Source organism: Sturnira hondurensis, unplaced genomic scaffold (genome assembly GCF_014824575.4).
Source record: "Sturnira hondurensis isolate 20B ecotype Veracruz unplaced genomic scaffold, ASM1482457v3 Scaffold0008908, whole genome shotgun sequence".
Lineage (NCBI taxonomy): Eukaryota > Metazoa > Chordata > Mammalia > Chiroptera > Phyllostomidae > Sturnira > Sturnira hondurensis.
In genome coordinates this window covers 1,484,265-1,503,898 of record NW_028081539.1, presented here as the reverse complement: position 1 = coordinate 1,503,898, position 19,634 = coordinate 1,484,265, and the positions used below count along the sequence as shown (strand labels likewise).

Genomic DNA, 19,634 nt, shown 5'->3' with positions numbered 1-19,634 from the left:
CATAAGTCAAAATACATAACTAAAAAAGAACATGTATGAAGGGCATGTGGACCAAGCCAGAGGGGGTGGGTTTGAAGCTGGGAGGCAGGAATGGGTGGGTTAGCGGGTGTGATGGGGTGAAAATGGAGACAAATGTACTTGAACAACAATAAAAAATAAATAAATAATATTAAAAAAGACAAATGAGGTATCACAAAGAAAAAATACCTATGAATATTTAAAGATTTAAAACTAGATTTAGAAGACTTGGAGATGAGAGATTTCTGATATTAAAGCAAGCAATGTCTCCCTTGCATAACAATGCCATGTTATAAATCTTGAACACTCAAGGTGCCATAAAAGTAATGTCCTTTTGTGTCTGCCTTCTGCAGCAAATGCATGACCTGCTATTATCAGTGCTAAGACATATAAAGCATTCTGAATGGGTGCTTTTTTCTTTGATACGAAGTAGACAAGTTCCATAAAAGTACACAAATTAGTGAAATCAAGATGTGAGAAAAAGCTCTATGTTTCGATAATGTGTTAAACTTTATATTTAAGCTGTTAGCCTTACCCACAATCTGACTGGATAAGGGATACAGTAAGCAGCACATATGAAACATCAGAATAAATATGATTTGGCCATGAACTCTGTCTTCTAGGGATCCCTTCCTAGTTCTCAGTCCTTGAGAAAAGGACTTATCTTCTCCAGACAAAAGACTGCCTAACCTGCCAATGAGTTTGACAATATTCTTCTGTGGTATAATATGAAGCATTTTCTAGCAAAAAGAGTTTTATGCACAACTGCCTATTTCTAGAACAGATTAATATATTAAATAATGTAATCTTTCATATTAAAAGAGCCATTATGAAACTGGTATTCATGCATATCTAAAATAAGGGAAATTGAGAATTATTAGTTTCAGAGAAAAATATTTGCTTTTCAAAGAAAAATTCTGTCAAGCCAGCTTGGGAAAATTGAACTATGATAATGATATTTGATTGCTATTTAAGAAACAAACAAACATAAATAAAACAGGGATAACTAATAGTCATAAAATGACACAAATAAAATTAAATATTTTAATATATTGTAAAATAAGTAGAGAAAGAATAAGCATCCAAATTCATGTATTATTGCTAATTAAAGTAAATCCAGTCACAATAAACACCAGCTTAATAATTTCCTCTAAAAATAACTGTTTTCTCTGTCATCTTTGATCCTGCCATTGTGTGAAATATTACGCAAATGCAGCATTTTCTTTTATGTTTGTTTGGAATTTGATTTTCTCCCATTTCTTTGAACTCTCTAAATTTCCCTCTCTGCTATTATGAGTCAGAAAAATGATCAAACTACTTAAATTCATGGAATGGATGCATTTGTTTAAATATATTGAAGTATTATAACTGTTTTTTTTAAGATTTGTTCTCTTGAATCTCAGATAATGTTCACCTTGAATGCTTCTCTGTTTTAACTGCCTGGATAAAATATTAATGTCATTTCTTTGAAAAACATTTGATCTAAGTTGTGATTTCCTTCTTTGATAGGTTCAACTTAAATAGTGGTTTTAACTGAACTAATTGACTTTAAGACTTTGGACAGATGAAATCACATTGATAGATGAAGCTTAAGACTAAATTATAAAGAAGGATAGCGTGAATGATCTGAGTCACCAAGCATGGTTTTAATTCATACCTGTGAGTTTGTATAAAATGTTTGCAATATGTGTAAAATTCCAATTAAGATAACAGCTTTAATGTGATAAGTGTATTATGATGGCAAAGTTTATATATTTGTGTTTGTGTGTGACTACATGTGTATTTGAAACAAACATAAATGTAGACTGCCATTATTCAACAAAGTTTATGAAAGAAAAAAATTCAATACTTTGGAAAGAAAACTAACCTCATTCAGATGGTGAGAAGCAGAAAAGCAACGCATCCTGGGCATGCTTGCATGCCCCAAGCACTCTGATTCTGCTTATTACCAAGAGACTATTATTTCCTAGTGGCCTAATGACATATTTTGTTTTGTTTTCAATCCTCACCCAAGGACATGCACCTTGATTTGAGAGAGAGAAAGGAAGGCAGGGGAAAAGAGACATGGAGAGACATTAATGTGAGAGGGAAACATGTTTTGGTTGTCTCTCACACACACTGTAACCAGGGATGAACTCACTGCCTGGGTATGTGCCCTGACTGGGAATTGAACCCTCAGCCTTTTGGTGCATGGGACAATGCTCAACCAATTTAGCCAGATGGCCAAGGCTGACTTTTTTTGTTGTCGTTTTTAACAAATGTTCTTTACTTCCACAAATGAGCTAGAATTCCTAGGAATTATTACTTGCCAGTTTCATTTTGAATACTCTAATGCTAAACAAGGACTGGAGCTATTCTCTGTTTTCAGGTAGGTATCTATCATGGCAGACTCCAGCCACCAGAGTCCGCCTGTTGTGGTTGACGACGAGAATAAATGCACAGGTGACAACAATCCTGTGGAGAAAAAGGGAATGGTATGGCTACTCTCCCAAGGGGAGAGAGTGCCTCTGGATGCCTCTTCCACTCCCTCAAGAGGGGAGCGCGTCAACCTTTGTCGAGAGGCTTTTATTGTTTTCCTCAAGTCTTACATCAGAGAAGGATTTATTATCTATTACATAAAATATATTGTCTACATTTTAGGTACAATCAAGGAAACGAAAATAACACGCAGAGGGGAATGGCAACGAGCTGATAAGCTCTGTCCTTGGGAAAACTCACACAGGCTTTGGATATTACCCTGAAGATAGACAATACACATTTGTTGTTTTAGACCAGGGTCATGGAGTTTTAGCAAGAGCAAGCCATAACAGTCCGTGTGCATTTTCTAGGCCTGATTCCCACGGGAAAACTCAGTTTGGAGGTCTGGCTCCTGCCCACCACTTCGCTTCTGCAGATTTTCCATACAGAGCTGAGTCATATCTGCCAGACTAAAACCAACCAGTCCCCTACAATCTATGACTTATGTTCATATATATAACATGACTTTCTAGTCCAAAATGCAGTAGAACAAAACTATGTGATTTTTTTACATGCAAGCTGTTTTTGGAGATCACCATTTGGCCATTGGATGGAATTGAGTTTTCTTTCATCTTCAGAATGGAAGGAGGCTCTATATAGTTAGATATGTTTAGTATTTCCTGCATTTTTAGTTAGTGCATTACTTTTATGAGCTGTCATTTTATTAAGCCACAATATGGGGAAGTCATTTAAATCAAATGAAGAAGCTAGACTTTCCCTATTTCTATTATGTAAATGTAAAATGTTCTTCAAATGAATACATTGCAACAATTATTTACATTTCAGGATGTGTAGATAAATATTCATGTGCATGTGCAAAGACTGGTATAATGACTGTCCCTAAGTTAGTGTGGTAAAATATATTGCTTTGTGGTTTAAAAATATCTTTGTGATTAATGGTACTTGTGACATATAATTTTTTGGATGAGTTAGAAGTCTGTAGAAATTTTTAGATGTCCTCATAGTGTATAATAAGTTCTTACCTCAGGGTAATCAGTAACTAAGGACTGAGTCGATAGTTCAGACAGCAGTTTTCAATCTCTTTCCTCTCATGGCACACATAAACTACTAAGATTCTACAGCACACCAAAAAATAAACTTTTTTGCCTATCCGACAAAAAATAAGTATAATTTTGATTCATGGTATTATTGTATTCAATGCTGTCATTTAATTTTAGTTGACAGTCTAAGGGAAAAGAGGTCAGTGCCCCAGACTAAATAGTCAGGTATTGCATGTTTTAAAAATTCTTACATCGCACAGATTGAAAACCACTGGTTTAGTATTATAATTCTCTAAAAGAGGACTCTATAACCTCCCACTTTTATATTGTTCATCACTACAATAAATTAACTGAAACTTTAGTCTTCAAATATGATAGCCTCTATAAGGCCTGGGCTGTGTGTTCTCAGTGGTCTGCCAGTAACTGTGTAGCAGCCTCATGAGCACCGGTGGAAGGTGGCACCACCTGGTACACCCACTGGTCACTTTAGTCGAAGGAACCGAATCAGGGCTTCTAGCCCTTCTCATGCAGAGGCAGATGTCTTTACAAAAGACATATGTAATTCAAGGTCAACAGAACAAGAATTGCTTATAAGGAAAAAATGAAATTAGCAATAGAGTTTGTAAGATTATTTGTTTGTAATATTATTGGCCTTGTTTTTAAAATTCTATTTTCTGATGGATGTATGACAATATCTTTGTCTTCTTTATCTATCTGAATGTTAAGTGTGGTTGGTTCTGTTCATGTACAGTGAACTGAAACCTCCTTTGAGTTATGTTTGAATTTACATGACCCCTTAGAATTCAGGGAAAATATCCTAAAGTTGGCATACTAAAGATTCCGAGAGGCTATTAAAAAGTGTAGTAAAAAAAGTCATGCTTAACTAACATGTCTATAGCCTATTCTTCAGAACCTATTGTCTTTAACACGTATTTATGTCTCTCTGAACTCTAGGATTTTCAAATAATTATTTGAAAAATATGCCAAGAGTGTTCATCTATTCCCCAGATTTCAAAAACATTCCCTTTGATATGGATTAGCTCTTAACCAGCTCCCTAGTATTTTAACTTAAAAAAAAGCTTTGGAAGAAATTTCAGATTTGACTCTACATACTAGTAGAGAATTGCTATTAAATGTGATTATGAATTATCAGTGGGATCAAATTAGTGGTTGGCCAATTCCAACCTGCAGATATGTTATAGTTTGGCTTAAGCAGCTTAAAAGAAACACAAAATCAGCATTTAAAAATTCAAGAGATGCCAAATGAAAATACTAATTTCTGGCATTTTCTGATAAATGGACCATCTGCAGATATCAGAATGCCCTCCCTCATGGCACAATCAACTACAGCCAAGCCATGCTGTCTCACGTAGAAGGAGATGCACTGGATAGAATCCCCTGCTGGTTCACCTCACTAATGTCTCCTGGCCTGGCCACTGCAGTCATTTGGGTCGATAGTCCCTGACTTCATAGTAATTGACCTTAACTATGTCCCTAAACATCTACCAAATCTCCTTTCAACAAATAGGAAAGATTGAGAACAGAAAACATGTAAAACTAAAGATCGGAACCTCTATAGACATAAGTCAGTAAGAACACAGAAAGCTTCATCTTTCTAGATCATGAATAGTATAATAAATATGGCATATTAAAATGAAGAAGCCCACTTCTCTCAATCAAATATTTGATAGGTAGGAAAAGAATATCACAGCATTGTAAGGAAGAAAATTACTAGCACTACAAAGTAAAAAAAAAGTAATCTGTTTATGTCATCATAATTTTTTTTACAGAGTAGGATGAAAACAGTTATTTTTTCTTCACTTAGAAGGATTTTTATACAACACTAATGACAAAAATACTGTGCACTGGAAACCCTTGATGACACCATCCTAAATGTACTTGATTGGGTATTTGGAAGTGAATGAGAAGGGAAAGTGAAAAGCAGATAATTTATCAATATGCACTGAATTGTAATCAGTCACTCGCAGTCACAAATAACAAGACAAACCACCTGTCAAAAGTGTATGAGTCTAAAGTTAAAAAGAAATCATACAATTATGTGAATGAGAAAGGAGGTAAAGTATTCAAAGCCTAGAATTAAATTGAGATCACTGAAATTGAAATAGTTTAACCATTTGACTAAAAATATCTTTTCACAAGTAAATTATAGAAAAGATAGTTGCAAAAAACCCATTTTCAATTATTTCTGTATGCAGGTTTAGTTATGAGTTTCCCAGCTATGATTTGACATATTAATTGAATTAGAGTTCAGGTTTCCATATTAAAAACAATTACCAAATATTTATTTTGATAGTTTTTAATCCAAAGTTTAGTAACTAGACATTAAGACTGTGAGGAAATCTATAACAAAACTAGGGAAAGATAAATAAAACAATATTATGGCACAGAGATAGAATTGTTTTCAAATAATTTTTAAAGTGTTCTATGAATATTCAACTACTTTAACTCATTTTTAATATTTACTGATCATTCTAAACATTTTGAGAACCTAAGCAACTAAATGAGTAGGTAGTCCTTTCTTACTTTAATCAAACATTTCAGCATGAATTCATTCACTCAATACTAAGTACTATTTTCACTGATATTATCCATAAATCTTCTAAGTCCTGTGGAAGAGAAATGTAAAATTTAACATTTTTAAAGTCATGAAATTAAACTATTCTGCATTTTTAATGGAACCTTAGGTTGGATATGATATCCACAGTCCTTTGGGAAGCTACTAAAACACTTGAAAAGAATTTTGGAAAAGACTTTCTTATGTGTGGCTACATATACATTATTAGTCACTCTGACTCTTGTATTTCAAAGGAAATATTCTGTACACTTTCAGAAATAGGCCTTTCATCTGCGGAAAAAAGTTTCCTCTATGGCTAATATGTTCTGTGACCTTGAACAAATTATTTATTCGGCTAGGCTTTTGATTATCCCATATATAATTAAGGTGATTAGTGCTTGAGCTTTATAAAGAATCTGAAATTAATTATATTTCAAAATTTTGGTACTATGCATGTTTTTTTAATTCTTATCTGAGGACATGCTTTCTTAAAGAGAAAGGGGGGGGAGAAAAAGAGAGAGAAGCATTGGTTGGCTGCCTTTTGTAAACACTCCAACCAGGGACCAAACCTGCACTCTAGGCATTTTTCCTGACCAGGAATTGAACCTGTGACCTTTAGGTCTATGGGATGACACCCAACCAGCTGAGTCATACCGACGAGGGTGGTTCCATGCATTTTTTAAGTTTTAATATTGAAACAAGTCTAGACCTATAGAAGAGTGACAAAAATAGTGTTCTGTATACCCTTCATTAACGTCTTTTAGTACTGATATCTTACATTACTATGATATATTTGTCAAAACTAAAAAAATTAACATTAGTACATATTATTGATTAAAACTTCATCTTTGCTTGAATTTCACCAGCTTTACGACTGCCTTTATTTTCTGCTTCAGAATTTAATCTTGGATCCCACAATGCCTTTAGTTGTCACATCTCCTAAGTCTCTTTCAAATTATGATAATTTCTCAGTCTTTCCTTGGCTTCCTGACCCTTTCATGTTTGAAGACACTTGTTAGGTACTTTGTTAAATGTGCTTTTGTTGGGATATGTCTGATGTTTTCTCACAAATAGATGGAGGTTTGGGAATTGGGGGAAGAATGTCACGGATATTATATTCTCTTTTTATTACATTATATTAGGATTAACCATGATATTGGTATAATTTTTCACTGGTGATGTTTACCTTGATCACTGGTTAAGAACCTGTACACAGGTATACAGAACCTGTATATCAGATTCTCTACTCTCAGGTTACAATTTTTCTCTTTTTGTACTCCTTTTGCTAAAAGCAAGTCACTAAGTTGAGCCCACGCTAAAGATAAGGGAAATGAAGCAATACCTCTTAGACAGAGTGGTATCTAAGAATTTGTGATCATGTATTGAAACAACACCATATTTAGTAAATTTTAAAAAGGAACTTTAGGGCTATACAAAGATTCTCTTTCACCTACTAATTTCAGTATTCATCAATTAGTCATGATGCTGCAGTTCCATCCACACTGAATAATTGAAATTCTTCTGTAATAAAGACGTATCTCCTCTCTCCTGCTGTCATACTTATTCAATCATTTACTCATATCAGAATAGCCTCATGGAGATTTACTTTTATTTTTCATTATGATATTTACCTTATTATTTTATTGTTTAAATTGTTCCAATTTTTGCCGTTGGGAGATTTCTCAGCGTATCTTCTGAGACTCTTTGATAGGACCTGATATCTTTTTTTTGTCCATCTGTGTGTGCTTACTTCTTTATTTTTTGTCACCAAAGGATAATGCTCTAAGCTCTTCTTATGTTTTCCCTGCCTCAATCCTAGAATTAGTGGTTTCCTTGTGGAGGCCTGATGCCTTTTATTGGACAATGGTATTTGCATTCATTTCCCAGGACTTCCATAGCAAGTTATCGTGAACTAAGTAGCTTAAAAACAATAGAAATTTGTTTCACAGTTTAGGAGTCCAGAGTGCTGAAATCAAGATAATAGTAGGTTTGATTCATTTAGGAGGCTCTGAAAGGAGAATGTGTTGCATACCTCTTTTCGAGCTTCTGGTGCCTGCTGGTAATCCTTGGCATTCCTTGGTTTACAGCTGCATCACTCCAGTCTCTGCCTGTTTCATCACAAGGGCTTCTTCCTGGGGATCCCGCTGTCTCCTCTCCTGTTCTTATAAAGACATCAGTCACTGGATTTAAGGCCCATCTAAAACCAGTATGACCTCATCTTAAATAATGACATCTGCAAAGGCCAGTTTCCAAATGAGGTGTCATCTCTATGTTCATGAAGGTATGAGTACTGGAGAAACACTATTCAACTCACTGCAGTGTTTAGAAACCAAGATCTGGGCCCTGCATTTTAAAAAGGGAGACTATTGTGTGTGTATGTATATGCATGTGTTTTGGTCAGCAACAGACCACATACACAATGGTGGTCCCATAGGTTTACATGGAGCTAAAAATTTTCTCCTGCCTTCTGATGGTGCAGCTACTGTAAGGTTGTAGAGTAAAGCATTAATTGTGTGTTTGTGGTGATGCTGGTGTAAACAAAACTACTGGGAGGCCAATAGTATAAAAGGATAGCATGTATCTTTACACACATAATAATCAACAACTGTCACTGGTTCATGCATTTACTATATTATATTTTTGCTAGTTTACAGTGTATTCTTTTCTACTTATACATTAAAAAGTTTGTCCTAAAACAGTATGTTATACTGGTTATACTGGTTGCAGCCTCATACATCTTTTGCTTACCATGTGTTTTGATTGCATAATTTTCTCTTGTGCTTGATTGAATCTTGTGTTGATACATGCAATAACATGCTATGTAGGATTGTAGCCTAGGAGAGGTAGTCTATTACATGTATCACACATATATGTGTGTATAGATATTAGTATTATGTTAGTATAATAGTATATTATATACAAAATTATATATGTGTATATGATAGCTTGTAAAAAGTTATAACCTACACAACAGATGCATTGCTATACATCTTTACTATACATTATATTCCAAATCAAGAAATTTCTTTAGATATACAGATGGTTCTCTAGTTACAGTGGTTCTATTTACAATTGTTTGACTATATGAAGGTTTGAAAGCCATCTGCATAATGAATTGCATGAGATATTCAACACTATATATAAAATAGGTTTTGTGTTATGTGATTTTGCTCAATTGTAGGCTAATGTAAGTGTTATGGACACTTTACATAGGCTAAGCTAAGCTATGATATTGGTAGGTAGGTGTGTTAAATGTATTTAGACTTACAGTATTTTCAACTGAACCCCAGGTTTATTGGGATATAACCCCATTGTATGTTGAGTTGCATCTGTACTATTGAAGATAAATATAATCTAAATTTCCAATATGTAAATTTTAATCTTTGTAGAAATAAAATCTTATGCTCTAGGTCATAATAATGCTACTAAGAAACTTTACTTTTAGTCTTTCACATGACCAGAGAAAAGCTAAAACCATGAAATTCACATTGCTCTCATTTAGGTTAATTTAAATTTTAATATTTAAATTGTGAAATATTAACAAGGCAGAGCAAAGGCACACCTTAGTAAGCACGATATAGCTTCTACTCACTTGTAACACATGGCTGGACTGTTTTTGCATTGTAATTTTTTTAAAAAAGGTGTATTTTTATAAAAAGAGTTAAAATATTACCATAAATCAAAGGCCCACTTTTTATCATGTATATTCAAATTCATATCCATAATCATTATCATATATCTACAAATATAGCATTATATGTTTATATTTATGTAAATGACATACTTCTTTTCAATGTTCTTTCATTCTTTTAATTTTTTAAGACTCATCTGTGTTAATACATGTACATATAGTTAACAACTATATGTTGTACAATTATCTGGATATTAAATATATAATTATTAATTCATTTCTATATTACTCATAATTTAGATTAATTTTTCAGTATTACCAGAATTACTCAACAGATATCTATGCACAAATGATTGCTGACTCTTAGTGTATGTGGATACCTAGCTCTACAGACTCTTCCTAAGTTGTACTCCTAATGCTTTTCCTTGAATAGATGTCTACTGACAATGTAGACAAGAGCTGTGTCTCCAAATACATGCCTATGAGATATTATCTAATAAATATTAATACATTATATTTTTTATTTCTGCCCTTTTGGAGATGTAAAATTAAACTTCATTGCTTTAATAAACATTTTCTTAATTTCTAGTAATACTGAACTTATAAAATAAATTTATTGGCAATTCAGTTTTTCCATTTGTGATTTGCCTCTTCAAATCCTTGGTCCACTTAATTTATTTTTTGTTATTATTTTTGAAAACATTTAGTCCATTTAGAAGCTGAATCTTGATTAATTACTGGCAATAAAAATATAATTTTACAGTGTACAGCTTATGTTTTAACTATCTTTTTTGTCATACAGAAATTCTAAATATCAATGTAGTGAAATGAATGTTGCATCTCATTTGTTGTTTTCTGTGAATGTACATGTGTATTACTTTAAAAAATCTTTTTAGCCTAAGGTCATATAGCTAGGTTTTAGAATAATAAAATTACATGTTTATTCCACCTGTATTAATTTTTGCATAATACAAGGACTCTTTTATATATATTGTTTAAAGATGACATGATAGTGTACATAGAAAAATCCTATAAACCCCACCCCTAGACTGCTCAACCTAAAAAATGAATTTGGCAAAACAGCAAGATACAAAAATCAATATCCAGAAATCAAAGGCATTTTTGTATTCCAACAATGAAACAGCAGAAGCAGAAATCAAGAAAAAAATCCGATTTGATATAGCAAAAAGAAAAATAAAATACCTAGGAATAAACCTAACCAAGGAGGTAAAACACCTGTATGCAGAAAACTACACAACACTGAAGAAAGAAATCAAGAAAGACACAAACAAATGGAAACATATTATCATGTTTGTGGATTGGAAGAATTAACATCATCAAAATGTCCATACTACCCAAAGCAATTTAAAGATTCAATATAATACCTATTAAAGTACCAATGGCATATTTCACAGACATAGAACAAACACTTCAAAAATTTATATGGAACCATAAAAGACCCCGAATACCAGCTGCAATGTTAAGAAAGAAGAACAAAGTAGGAGGGATCACAATACCTGATATCAAACTGTATTACAAGACCACTATAATCATAACAGCCTGGTACTGGCATAAAAACAGGCACATGGACCAATGAAACAGAACAGAAAGCCCAGAAATAAACCCAAGTCTCTACAAGCGATTAGTATTCAACAAATGGGGCAGTAACATAAAATGTAATAAAAATAGCCTCTTCAACAAATGCTGTTGGGAGAACTGGACAGCTACGGGCAAAAACATGAAACTCGAGCACCAACTTACAGCATACACTGAAATAAATTCATGGTGGATAAAAGACTTAAATATAAGCCATGACACCATTAAAGTCCTAGAGGAGAACATTGGCAGGAAAATCTCAGATATTTCACGCAGCAACATTTTTATTGATATGTCCCCTAGAGCAAGGGACATAAAGGAAAGAATAAACAAATGGGATCTCATCAAAATAAAAAGCTTCTGCATGGGTAAAGAAAACAGTAGTAAAATAAAAAGAGAACCAATTGTATGGAAAAACGTATTTGCCAACGATACCTCAGACAAGGGTTTAATCTCCAAAATACATAAAGAACTTACATGACTCCACTCTAAGAAGACAAGCAACCCAGTTGAAAAATGAGCAAAGAACTTGAACAGACACTTCTCCAAGAAGGACATATAGAGGATCCAGAGACACGTGAAAAGACGCTCAATGGCTAGCTATCAGAGAGATGCCAATTAAAACCACAATGAGATACCACTTTATACTGGTCAGAATGGCCATCATAAACAAAGCAACAAACAACAAGTGCTGAAGAGGTTGTGGGGAAAAGGGGACCCTAGTTCATTGTTGGTGGGATTGCAGACTGCTACAACCACTATGGAAAACAGTATGGAATTTTCTAAGAAAACTAAAAATGAATAGGCCTTTTGACCCAGCAAGTCCACTGCTAGGATTATATTCTAAGAACCTTGAAATACCAATCCAAAAATACCTATGGACCCCAATGTTCATAGCAGCACAATTTACAATAGCCAAGAGTTGGAAGCAACCTAGGTGCCCGTCAGTAAATGAATGGATCAAAAAACTATGGTACATTTACACAACGGAATTCTATGCAGTAGAAAGAAAGAAGGGGCTACTACCCTTTGCACAAGCATGGATGGAACTGGAAAGCATTAGGCTAAGCGAAATAAGCCAGGTGGTGAAAGACAAATACCATATGATCTCACCTTTAACAGGAACCTAAACAACAAAACAAACAAGCAAGTAAAATATAACCAAAGACACTCAAATAGAGAACAGGCTGACAGTGTCCAGAGGGGAGCGGATTTCAGGGGGTAAGGGGAAGGGTTTACAGGAACAAATATAAAAGACACATGGACAATAACTAAGAGGGGGTGGAAATGGAAGGCAGGTGGCGAGGGCTGGGTGGGTGGGCTGGGATAGGAGTAAAAGACAGAATACTGTACTTAAACAATAATTAAAATTTTTAAAAATTAAAAGAAATTTAAAAAAGCAATTGAATCTAAAAAACAAAATAAATGAAACGTAGAACAGAAAGATACAGACAACATTTTCACAGTTACAGATGGGAAAGGGTTTGAGGGGATGCGATGAAAAAGGCAAAATGGTTGAGAAGTACCAATGGGTCATTACAGAAGAGTCATGTGGATGTAAGTGCAGCATAGAGAATATAGTCAATCGTATTCCAATGACTATGTGTGGTGTCTGATGAATACCATCTGGATGATCCCTTTGTAAGTTGTATAATGTCTAATCAGTTGAGTGCACACCTGAAGCTAATATAATATTGTATGTCAATCATAGCTGAAAAAATCATTTAAATAAGAAATAAATCATATATTTCCATGCCTTTTGCAAAAAATAAACAAACATATCAACTTAAAAAAAAACAGTTTACAAACCGGAAATAATTGTGCTATGTACTATTTGTTATAAAGAAGCTTGTAGAGGGAGAGAGTAGTGACTGCTTATTCTTCACAGTGATTGGTTATAATATTGGAATTTTTCACAGTGATTGCCTTATATCAACCTTGGGAAATTAAGTTTTGCTTAGGATTTCCAGACACATAAGCCAGAAATGACCCAGGTCAAGTTAGTCTTGCAAAATAAGCTAAATTAAACTTTGCTTGTGTGATTAAACTGCTTTTGTCTGCTCAGGGAATTTTCAAGGTTGGCCTCCATTTGTGTTTGATCTTAAAAGCAATGGAATATACGTATTTGTCTTTCATATCTAATGACTACTTTGACAGATGATTCTACATATGCATAATTTCTCCGGAGTTACTGTGAGGCATTGACCTGATTATTCCTCAACCTCCACACCAAGCATTTTTTATGATGTGAAGAAAACCTTTATCCTGCAATTTACCTAAGTTTACTTAACTCCTCAAACTTAATTTGAACTTGAATCTCCAGGACTCTGAAAGCTGTCAACTTTTCCTAAGAATGCTACTAGTTAAGGAGGTGGATTGGATGTATAGTTGAAGATCTATATAGAAGAACTGATACAATCACTTTAATTTATGATATACAGGTTATAGACTTCTGTATACCAACATTTTCCATGCTCTGAAAAATATACTAAAGCAATTATAAAATAAATAGAATTAAATTAACTTTTACTAAAGTGCAATATAAAGTATAAAGTGCAAATTAACTCTATATCATAGAATGAAGTGCATATCAATAGGTGTTATATGCACTAAGTTGATATTTTAGGTGAATTTAGGGTGTTTACATAGAGCACCCTAAAGCTAGCATAGACCATAGAGACCACTTGGAAAAATTCCAGATACCCTAAAAATTTGGAAGACACCTCTGCTCCAAATCATGGTGGTGGTATAGAAAATACATTAAAAGAGGTAATTAAAAGGTATTATTAGGCTATATAAAAAGGTAATATCAAAAGAATATAGGTTAAGCAGAAAGTACAGAACCCTGAATGGGACAAAAGTCATGAAGTGGCTGTACTCCAATATGGGAACAGCCAGTGGAAGTCAGCAAATAAAAGTCTGTGGAGCAATCCAGACTCAAAATGATTCAAAGCAGAAAGCAAGGTTCACTGTTAGAAAAGAAAGCTAAATGTTTTCACTCACAAAAGAATAAGTACTGAAGCAGCAGACACTAAGTTTCTACACAGAACTGCAAGAAATACTGTTATACAAACTGAGGGCTCTGATTTGGACTGACAGGTAGGTAATGAGTGATATGATGAATAAAGTTGTAAGTTTTTTAAATCCTGGACAGAGAACATTAGGAAGAGGAAATCAATAATCACTAATATAAATATAAAAGCAAAATAACACTCATTCAAATTCAAAATGCAAAATTCTAGAACACATGAAAATATTTAATACTAAGAAAGGGAGCTACCAAAGCAAGCAAGTTAAATATACATTTACTTCACATGTAATTAATTAGATAAAGCTGGCAATGACTTAAATAACAAGTAGCTTTTATACTGTTCAAGATGATATGTAATATCATAACATTACTTAATAAGTATACTTAGAAAACATGAAAATATGTTCAACATCAATAGTAATGAGGAAAATGAAAATTAAAACTACTGTAAGATATCACTGAACATCTATTATAATGGATAAAATAAAAAGTACTGACAATGTATATGTATACTGACTATGCACACATACATACCTACCTATATACATAAGTCTCATAATTGTTGAGAGTAATGTAAAATAGTATAGACTCTTTGGAAAACTATTTTGGTAGTTTTCTTTAAAGTTAAACATATACTTTCATATGACCTAGCATTCTCACTCTTGAGTATATACCCCAAAGAAAGAAAAACTTATATTAAAAAAAAAAAACCTAACCCTGTCTGATGTTGTTCAGTGGGCTGAGCATCATCCCACAAACCGAAAGCTTGCCAGTTCCATGTCTGTCAGGGCACAGGCCTAGGCGGCAGGCCAGGTGCCTGGTTGTGGGGCATAGGAGGACTCTATTAGATGTTTCTCTCACACACTGATGTTTCGCCCCTTCTTTTTATCCCTCCCTCCCCTCTCTCTAAAAAGGAAATAAATAAAATGTTTTTAAAAAATCTTTTAAGACCACAAAAGATGTAAGGAGGTGCTCCTCACAACTTTTTAAAAATAAATAACACAAGCAAATCAATAATAAAAACGTTTTAAAAACTTGTGCACAAATATTTATAGCAACCTGATTAACATCCTCAAAACTATAAACAACCCAAATGTTCTTCAACTAGTGAATATATTTAAAACGAGAAAAAAAAAACATGCCACATCCGTACAAAGAAATACTACTGAGTGATACAATGGAACAAACTAGTGATACATGCAACAGCTTGATTAAATTACGAGAGTATTATTTTGAGTGATGGTAACTATTCTTTAAAGATTTCATATGCTATGAGTCTACTTTCACTAACCTACATTTGAGAAAATAAAAATTCTCTTAAGGCAGGGCAAAAAACTGCTGGGAAGCTATAAAGTGCTGAATTACCAGAGCTTAGATTCCATCGATATGACAGGGTCAAAGAGATAGAAGGTCATTATATGAGATAACAAACACGTGAGTTAGGCTGACAATAGTAATCATTTTACAGTGTACACATTTATCAAAATGGGTTGTCTGACTTAAAATATACAACTGTTTGTTGATTATGCTTCAGTAAAGCTGGAAAAAATAACAACAATGAATTTTGGAGTGTGCAAGTCATACAAATGTATAAAGAATGGTATAGTAGCGTGAAGGAAATGTACTTGTATAAGGTCCTTACAGTGGGTACAATAATATTTGGAGGAAAATTACTATAATGTAATTATTATATTATAAACCTTTATGGAACAAAGGTATACAGTTAAAGACATATAACTAATAAACCAATAGTAGAGGTAAAATGCAATTGTGAAAATAATTGTAAAGAAAGGAAGAAAAGAGAACAAAGGAAATAAAGTAGAGTTGATACTAATTTAAAAAACACAGAGAAATCTGATAAAATTAAACTCAAACTCATCAAAATCTATTAGATGTGATTTTTCTAGAGCATTCCAGTTGAATATAGATTATCAAACTGGAAAAATCCAAAATAAAACTTTATCCTATCTATAAAAATGCCAGCCTAAATTTATCTTTAATATAAAGAAAAAGCTTAGAAGTAAAATATTGGTTAAAGAGACATCATAAACCACACAAGCAGTGGTCACACTAAAGGTAGAATGGCTGTATTAATTTCATACTACACAGGCTTCAGGGCAAGGAATATTATCAAATGTAACATTAAGGTGCAGCAATCTTAAATGTCTATGTACTCAACAATCAAGCTCAAAATACATGAGCAAAAAGTTTATACAAATTTAGAGAAAAAGGCAAATGTCACTCTGCTGTCATTAAATGATAGGCAGAAAACCTTTAAATGTTAGAACACAATACTAAAAGATAGCTTGATCTATTGTATAAAATTCTCAGGCAACTAAAAAAACTTCTCAGAACAAAAAAATGAATTAATTATAATGAATTATATTTTTAAAAACTGTCAATGACAAAATAGAAAATCTTTTTATTTTTAATCAAATTTATTGACATTACATGGGTTAACAAATTCATATAGGTTTTAAGCATATAATTCTATAATACCTCACCTGTATACTGTACTGTGTGTTCACCATATAAAGACTAATCTTCTGTCAAAATTTATCCCCCATTTGCCCTCTTGTACCTGTTCCCACCCCCTTCCCCTCTGGTAACCACCATACTGTTGTGTCTATGAGTTTTGTCTTTTTTTGCCTAATTCCTTCACCTATCTCACCCAAACCTCCAGCCCCCTTTCCTCTGACAGCTGTCAGTCTGTTCTCTGTATCTATGATTCTGTTTCTATTTTGGCTTTTTGTTCATTAGATTCCACATATAAGTGAAACCATATGGCATTTGTCTTTCCCTGTCTGACTTATTTCATCCAACATAATATCCTCTAGGCCCAACCATGCTGTCATAATAGGTAATATTTCCTTTCTAAATTTTTATGACCAAGTAAGTATTCTATTGTGCAATGTACCACAGCTTTTTAACCCACTCATCTACTGATAAGCACATGGGCTGCCTCCAAATCTTGACTATAATAAATAGTGCTGCAGTGAATATGGGATGTGTATATTCTTGGGAATCAGTGTTTCAGATTTCTTCAGATATATTCCCAGAAGTGAAATCATTGGGTCATATGATTGTTTCATTTTCTTTAAGGAAATTCCATGCCGCTTTCCCCAGTGGCTGCACCAATCTGCCTTCCCACCAACAATGCCTGAGAGTTCTCTTTTCTCCACATCCTTGCCAACACTTGCCATTTGTGAACTTATTGATGATAGCCACTCTGACAGGTATGAGACGATATCTCATTGTGGTTTTATTTTGCACTTCTCTGATGATTAGTAACATTGAGCATCTTTGCATATGTCTATTAGCCACCTGTATGTCCTTGATGAGATGTGTCTATTTAGGTCCTTTGCTCATTTTTTTAAATGTTTTGGTTTTTGGTGTTGAGTTGATTTCTTTACAAATTTTAGATATTAACCTTTTATCAGATTTACACTGTATTTGCCTGTAGTAAGAAGTTTGCGTGGGGATTTTTCTGTTGGCTCCTATTTCTATTGAAAACAAGGACCCAAGAATAGGGCTCTTCCACCTGGTATAATACATTTTTCTTCTGACAAGGCCTTGGTCAGAGTATCTACCTGCCTTGTATATATTAACATATTTTATGTATACTCTATTCAGGAGTGCTTACTTAAAGATTACTCAGCTATAAATTTTAATGTAAGGACTGAATTCTTTATACTTCCCATCATCTTTCTCTCTAACCACATCCACAGTCAAGACTGGATCAGGAGGTCTGCTGTATCTGAAATTATTTTCCAGTGTAAAAAAAATATCTTTGCTTCTGAAATTTTTTAAGTGCATACAGATTTTAGAAATATCAAAGAGGATTTTTTGTTTGATGTTTTCCTTTTATGAGTTAACTAGTTCATGTGTATCAGCTCCAGTGTTACGACACCATTTCAGTTTAGAAACATATGACCATTATTTCACTGTAAGACATTTTCCAGATTTATAGAGTCATAAACCTGATGGCATTTGGGGATGTTCACAACAAAGGCAATAAGTATAATTGTAACAAATAGTAACGTTATCTTGCCTGGAAATTGTTTAACTTTTTATCAGTTTTAGGGTTTTCCTCACTGTGAATTCAATGAAAGGCAGAGTTTTCATGGATATTCTGCACTTAAATACTAATTAGCCCCTGGATATTAATTGGGTAGGCTCAAAAATCTTGAACTGCCTCTCAAAAGGTAAAATAGCAATTTCTTCTTACTTAGGAAAAATTCTTAAAAGTCTTACAATGAGTTAATATGTTCAATTGATTAAAAAATAAGAAAAAAGATAAGTAATGATCTTCTTCATATTCAAATATCTCTCCTCTCTGCCCTCCTTAAATACTGGTTCCTAAATTCAAGAAGCAATTTCTCAACTGAGTGTCATTGATTACCAAAGGATAAATTAGCATAAATGCATACCCTCCTATAGGAGAAAAATATCTTACTGATGATGAATCAGTGATATGATCTCTTAAAATGAGACTATTATTATGCTATTATTATTTTTAGTTATTATTTCAAGCCAAAAGCAAGTATCTTTCCTGTGTCAATATTTTTATATTAAATCCTAAGGATCTATATGATCATATCAATATATCAATGTACATCAGTCTTTTTTCCTTTGAAATATAGTCATCTTTCTATTATACATGAAAAGAGAAGAGTGGAGTAGTATGGATAAATTAATAGCAAGTCAGTGAAATTTCTCTCTGTATTAAGATTGTATTTTATGATAACTCATAGCAGATTTTCTTTTCCAGCTCTTTCGATCAAGCAGAAATGAATGGATTACTTTATTCCTCAAACACAAACATGATCAACAGACTTGGAAATTTTTCTAAAATAAAAAATTTAATAAAAAACAGGGGAAAGGAGGTATAAAGGTACACTGGACAGTTGTACTCAAGTCCTGGCTTAGAAGTTTTACTTTGCATATATCTAACACAGAATTAATCTGGATGAAGCCTTTCTTCAGATCACAATTTTCAAAAATATTCCTTTTAACAAAAGACATTTTTAAGCTCTCCTACACAATTTTTAAAAATATTCCTTTTCACAAAAAGACATTTTAAGCTCTCCTAAGTCCACTGCTGCTATGGAAGAATACAGAAAGAGATACAAGTCTGAAAATTGAATATAGCCTAGTTAAGAGCTAAGCTATCTTTCCATCTTAAAGATCTCTCTACTGGGCTTTACTGTATTCACTCCTACTCACTCCTACTATTAATGGCAGCTCCATCCTTCAACTGTATCT

The 19,634-nt window shown here is 33.4% G+C and overlaps 1 long non-coding RNA gene across 1 annotated transcript in view; it reads right to left on the bottom strand.

Annotated features, from left to right (window-relative positions):
- LOC118993822 (uncharacterized) overlaps nt 1–19,634 on the bottom strand; it is a 57,946-nt gene that overhangs the window by 33,162 nt on the left and 5,150 nt on the right. Inside the window, exon 2 of the long non-coding RNA XR_005067951.1 lies at nt 8,144–8,344. This is a non-coding gene — a long non-coding RNA (uncharacterized LOC118993822). The remainder of the gene's footprint in view (nt 1–8,143; nt 8,345–19,634) is intronic.